This window comes from Dendrobium catenatum, unplaced genomic scaffold, assembly GCF_001605985.2.
Source record: "Dendrobium catenatum unplaced genomic scaffold, ASM160598v2 fragScaff_scaffold_665, whole genome shotgun sequence".
Classification (NCBI taxonomy): domain Eukaryota; kingdom Viridiplantae; phylum Streptophyta; class Magnoliopsida; order Asparagales; family Orchidaceae; genus Dendrobium; species Dendrobium catenatum.
Window position 1 is genome coordinate 1,947,319 of NW_021319127.1, and position 7,368 is coordinate 1,954,686.

Genomic DNA, 7,368 nt, shown 5'->3' on the forward strand with positions numbered 1-7,368 from the left:
GAAGGAAGCAATCTATCAGTGGACAAGTTTATTAGCAATGGAGATTGGAACATCATTGAGCTAAGAAATTTCATTGGGGAAGAGTTAGTGAATCTGATCACTTCAATTCAAATGCAGGCCGTTATAGGAGATGATCATATGGAGATTATTCATAATTTTTCTAGGAAGATAATAGAAGCTCTAGCATCTGAAGTTGTGGAACCCGACAATTCTGAGCAAGTTCCTTGGAGATGGGTTGGAAGGGAAAAACAAAATCCTAGAGTGGATTTATTCTAGTGGAGGCTACTCAATAATGCCATCCATATAAAAAAATTTCTGTGTTATAGAAGGTCATAAGGATTAGAGAAATGTCCTAGAGGGTGTGAGGTGGTAGAAGATCTTGATCACATTGTCTATGGATGCAGGAATTTAATTGAAGCGGTGGAAATCTTAAACAGATGGGGGTTCATAATTCCTAGATTCTATTCTCTAGAAGCTTGCTATAGATGGCTTGACTCTCAAAGCTTATGGATGGTGAGTTTATTCTGTAACACAACCTACCTCTCTTGGAAGGTAAGAAATCTGTTTATACATGAAAGAAAAAATATCTAGTCAAATGATGATTGCTTCAAATGCGGTAAGTACTACTGCAGGCTTCAAATTTTCTAGCTGCTCATTCTCAGGTATCGACGATGCTAGTCAACCGTCAAGGATGCTTAATACTTGGCACCATCCTCCACTTGATTGGATCAAAGTCAACATAGATGCTGTCCTACATAACTCCTACAAGGCCGGGATTGGAGGACTATTTTGAGATCATCAAGGGAGGTTCACTGGGATCCAGCAACTTTGGAACTTCAGGCCATCCTTTCAATAAAGCATGTGATAAAAGACTATATATTGGACTACAAAGGTTTAATCATTGAGGGGGATAACAAGAATGTAATCCAATACATCAAGGGAGTGGTGTAGAAAGGCGGTAAAGAATCGATAGATCTCTCTTTCATAAAAGATTTTCATTTTGTTTTCTTTAATTGTGTTGATAGGGGGAGAAATAAGTTAGCAGATCTCAGTGTTAACTATGCCTGTATTAGTTCCTTTCTTTGGGATGATGTAGCTATGAACAAAATCCCTCCATCATTTATTAACTTGTTAGAGAAGGAGTCGGTTGCTATTAGTATGTAATGCCATTTTTTGGTTTTCATTATTAAAGCTCTATTGCTTTCTTGTTTCAAAAAAAAAAGTAAGGCACCAAGAGATTCACTTAAGGTTGTAGTAAATTGGATCAACAATTTTCCTAGTATAAGAGCTACAAGTACTGGAGGATTTGTGAAACACTTTTTTATAATATTAAATTCATTCTAGCAATTTTGATCCCACATGAATGGAGCATCTTTCTTACAGAATGTTGTAAATGGTTGACATCTAACTAAAATGTTTGATATAAACCTCCTAAGATACACTAATCGACCTTGAAAAGATCTTAGCTGGGTGGCCCTTTTGGGTTGAGGCATTTCTATTATTGCTTTAATTTTATTCGGATCAACTTTTATTCTGAGGTGTTAAACCATGAAACCAAGAAATTTCTCTGAAGTGACACCAAAAGCTCATTTCAAAAGATTTATTTTTAGGTTATACTGACATATTCTTTGAAAAACAATTCTCAAGCTATATAAATGATCACCACGTTTGAGTCTTTTAATGACTAGATCATCATCATAACACTCCACTTGGTGGTGGATGAGTTCATAAAACATCCTCTTCAATGTTCGTTGATAAATTGCTAAGTGTTCTTTAACCTAAAGGCATAACTATGTAGTAGTAGATCTCTATCGACATTCTAAATTATGTATATTTCTCATTTTTGGGGTCTATCCTGATCTAATTATATCCGGATGAGCCATCCATTAAAGAGAATATTGCATGTGAAGAAATAATATCCACCATCAGTTTTATTATATGAAGTAGAAACTCATCTTTAAGACAAGCTTTTTTTTTAATTTTTAAATTCGATAAAAACACATATTTGATCTTTCTTCTTCTTGATAGGAACAATGCTAGATATCCAAGTTAGATATTTTTTTACCCTATAAAGCTGACATCGATTAATTTATTGACTTCAATAATGACTTACTGCTCATTGTAGAGTTTCATTCATCGAGGTGCTTGCTTTGCTATAAATATTTCTAGTTGAATTGCTAACTTGTGAATTACTATGTCATTGGATAATCTAGGCATGTCTTCGTAACTCCAGGAAAAGCAGTATTTCAATTCTAATAAGAGTTTAATTATGTCATTCACTAGTCCCTATTGAGTAGAGAAAAAATGAAGATTGGATGAAGGTCTTCTTTGTGCCCAGCTTTACTTCTTTTAATCGAGTACATGTAAGACCTAACTGAGAGATCAATTCTCAGGGAGGGAAATTTAAATCATAAAAGGGAGATTGATTCTTAAATAAAGGTGGATACTCATATAGGAGATTGATTCCCAAATGATTAGATTTAGAACCTGTCTGATTGTTTAATTATCGGAAAGTGACTATTATAATTTGATTGGAAAATCAATTTCTAAACAAATTGAATACTATGATGGGAGATCAATAGTTGAATTATTGGATTTGGAACCCAACCAATAGATCGATTATTGAAAGGGTGAAATTCAAACTTCACAAATTCACCGACTTGGAAAGTTCTTAAATGAACAAATTTGTCATGAGCCTGGACCATTTTACCATTATATAACTCAAGATTTTGTTGAGCCTACAGATGCTTCTTTTCTAAACTTTCAAGCATTTCTAAATAGAGTTTTACATTCTACTCTGAGGTAATATTAGAGTTTACTACAACTCTTAGTGAAGGTAGTTATACTTCTAAAGGGATAACATCTTCTATACAAAAGGCTAAAGCATATGTCGTAGATTGAGTTCGAGTTTTATATGTGGTTTAGCATGCCTATAAAGCTTCAACTAACTTTTCATGCCATTGACACTTGTTTTCATCTAAGTTCTTTTTAAGATATGAATGAAGATTTTATTCAAGGCTTCCACCAATCTAATTGCCCCGGGGTAATAAATGGTATGAGTATCTCTAATCAATGTTATGATGTTGGGAAAAACTATTTATTTTAGTACTTTTAAACAAAGACCTTTATCTGAGATAATTTGGTGAGGAATACCAAATTGATGCATGAAATTCTCTTTGAAAAACTTTAAAATATGATGAGCTTTGAATTCTCTCAAAGGAACTACTTCTACCAACTTTGAGGAGTAGTCTGTAGATGCTAGTATAAATCTATGACCTCTAGAGGATGGAGGATCTATCAGACCAAGGATATATGTACCCTAAATTTAAGAAGGCCACGAGGAAATTGTTTGATATAGGAAATTTGGTGGATGATGTAGAACTACACCATGCACCTGGCATTCATAATAATGATGTGAAACATTTATGCGTTCATCTATCATCGATGGCCAATAGTATCCCATTCATTTGATTTTACTTTTCATATTTGGCTCGGATTGGAGTGTACCACATAATCCCATATATAGTTCATCTACAATCTTCCATGCCTCTAATTTATTTAAACATCGCAATCAAACTGATACAATGATCTTTTGTATAAGACATTATTAATCAAAGCATAGGATAATGATCATCTCTTGATCCGATTTACAACTGATTTCCCCTGAGGGAGCTTATTTTCTTGCAAGTATTCGATGAGCTGTTTTCTCCAATATACCGATTAATTATCTACTATTGTAATAATTTTCACCTCAGCTAGGGATTTATTATTTATATATTCAAAATCTATGGAAGATAACTTGCCGGACGTGCACTTCTTTTGAAATTGAGTCTTCCTCAGAACGTACTAGTACCTAAGCTAACTTAGTAAGAGTGTCTGTAATAGAATTACTTTTTTTTGGATTCTATATAACATCAAATTTGGAATCTATTCTAATAGATGCATTGTAAATTGATGATATGGAATTTAATTTTCTTTTAGCACTTTTTAAATCCCAACTACTTGATTAAAGACAAGCTATGAATCTCCAAAGATTTTGATCTCTTTGATCCCATTTAGAATTGTCAATTCTAATCTAATTCTCAACACCTCGTACTCAGATTCATTATTTGTAAAGGGTTTTGATATTTTGTATGTGTAATACATCACATCTTTATCAGGTGTAACAAATACTATAACAATCTTGGCCTATCATATGGAAATATCATTTTATATTCCTTGATAACTAGAAGAAGCACCATAAAAATATAATTCCCATGTGAACTTCTCATTCGACTAAAGTTTCATGTTTTGTTTATTTGGTAGTTCATCATTTATCTTCTATCATATTGCACTTGATGAGCTTCTAAGAAATCTAGCACCACCTATCCTTTTACTTCTCACATAGGAGTGAATGTTATATCAAGTTATGATAGTATCATTGACCAACAAGATAATCTTCTTGATAACATCAATTGAGTCATCAAATATTGCAACAGGTTTATTCATAATATCAAATTTACTTTTTGAGAGAGCTTGTAGTGCCTTATTTTTTGAGTGGAAAATATATAGGCTATATAATGTTTCACGATAAGAGGATAATTTACTTTAGTGGGAAGTAAACTTCTACTCATATAATATAGTGCATTATTTTTTTCTTCCTTAATAACTATTTTACTCTTTCGCTTCTAATCATCCTAGATGATCCATTATCGTCCTGGATGATCTGTTATCTTTTATTTCAATTATTTGTGATCGTCCTAGATGATCCTCCTTATCTTAAATGATCTTCACAATCTCTACTCATTTATTGGTGATCATCTTGGATGATACTGTTGACCTCATTTTTGTATGAGGTCACTAAGACCCTTCCAGAATCCAGATTTCATCCTAGACCCTAGGATCCACTCTAGACCCTAGGATCCTTCTAGATCCAAGACCTTAGAGCCTATTCTAGAACCTAGGATTCCCTTAAATCCTAGATCTTAGAATTCTTCTAGATCTTAGGATCACTCCAACTTCAAATCAATCTCCACCTTTGATCAACCTCAATTTTAAATCAATTCCTATATTTAATCCACTCCAATTTCAATTTGATTCCTACCTGTGATCAATTTGAATCTCAAACTCCATCCAATTCAAATCCAAATTAAATCAAACATTCGATCGGTATGATCCATTATTATGCATCATCCTGGACGATCCACCAAATCGTATAGGATGAGCTGCTTTTTCAACGGTTGTCCGGAATGACTCATCGGGATGATTGTATGTCTCTTATCATCCTAGACGATATCTGATCATCCTGGATGATTTTATCGCCTTTTTGACCAATTATCCTGGACATAATTATTGCACCATATCGTCTTGGACGATTCTGCAATCATCATGGATGATCTGGACGATTCTTTAAAGATTGAGGATTTCCACCATTTTTTCTCACATAATCCTTCTCAACATTCTATTTCTCTTAATCTTGTGCTCTATTTTCCTGAGTTTGGCTGGCAAAAGGAGATCTTGCCATCTTTCTTGGAGTTCCTCGAGGGTGACTATGGACCCTTATTTCATTGAGGCAGATGATCAATCCACCTATCAAAGGTACAAAACCATTGGTATTACTATCTCCCATACTGTCAATCCACATTCTTTCTTATCCTGTCCTAGATCTATTTGCACACACTTCCTTGACGTTCCTTCTTACTCTCTCTATCCCCTTTAACTATGAGCTTCTTTTTGAATTTTTTGCTAGCCTCCGCATTAGTTCTTCTTTCTCTGCTCTCGGGTCCTATGTGAATCGATGTCCCGTAAAAATCACATATTAGGATTGTGAAGAACTTTTGCAACTTTCCACCATAGGGGACAAACTCTATACCCTGTGTATTGATCCTGATTATGACTGGGCTCTGGCCAACCACTTTCTTAGAAATACTAATGCTCACTTTCATGTTGGAGAGTCTTGCACCTTACACAAAGATTTTAGGATAATCCAGCATATACTTCGCACCTCAATTTTTCCTTAAGCTGATGATCGCATTTATATCACTTCTCTTCTTTTAATCACCACTTTTTATATTTTGCCTCACCGAAAATTTTATGCCACTGATTTGATCTTTTGCTACATTAAGCATCTAACCACTTCCAGATCTAGGATATAGGAGGAAGTGAAAGTTTGTTAAGGGATGTTAAGCCCTATGAACTTAGTCCCAAGCTAACCAAGAGGGGGGGGGGGGGGATTGATTTGGTATTTTAAAAAACTCTTTTCACAAAGAAAGAAATTGCATAAACCAAATCACACCACAGAAATAAATGCAGAATTTAAAAGCACGGAAGCAAGAAAAAGAACACAGAAATTTATAGTGGTTCGGACGACTCGACCTACGTCCACTCCTTGGAGGCACCCTCCAAGTATTCCACTACAAAACGTGACTCTCCTTTAGCCCCCACGGCTAGGCGGAGAAGCCCTCACAAGACCTCATTTTTGCCACCCCAGCAAGGCAGAGAACCTACCTCCTTTTGCTTCCTCCTGAAGCTGACGAGAACCAAAACCAAAACAAATCCTTACCCTCTCCGACCCTTCCACGGATGAGAAACTCTAGACAAAGAGAAGCAGAGCGATCCTTGAAGCAACCCTTGTGAATCCCTCACAAGCTCCCTCTACAAGATCCTCTCTCTCTCCTCTCTCTCTTTCTCTCTTCATGGTCTTTTCAGGTCAAGGCAGCAGCCAAAGGTCTTGAAAAATGTTTACCAAGAGCTCTTAAATAGAAGAGCTTTCAAAGGAGCTCATTAATTACAAGTTGCCACAATATCGTCTAGGCCGATCAGATACAATCAAAGAAGATCGGCCAGAGCATCACCCTGGATGCAAAACTGGACGATTAAAAATTGGCTTGATCGTTCAGGCCGATCTCACGATCATCCTGGCCGATCAGTTCAAATCAGAGGAAAATCGTCCTGACAATAGCCCTCGTACGAGCTGGCCAAAATTTATCGTCCTGAAGAAACTTAAGGTTTTTGACTGGATCGTCCTGGCCGATCCTGCGATCATCCAAGACGATTTATCATATCAATCATCCTTAATTACTCCCTTGATTTCCTAATCAATTAAGGCATAATTTGGTAATTTCGTCCAGGCCGATACTTGGATCGTCCTGGCCGATAATTTAAAATTACAGTATACATTAATTGATTATGGCGAGCTACTTCTTTCTGTTTTGAGCTTATCGTCCTGGCAATAACGATCGTCCAGGCGATATGTTAATGACGGCTGCCTTAATTAAGAATCCTTACTTAGACTTTCTTTAAGCTGATCGTCCCGCGTGATATAAAATATCGGGCGGGCCGATGTGTGCAAAAACAAATTCTAAGCCCTCAAGTGTGTGTGTGTAGGGT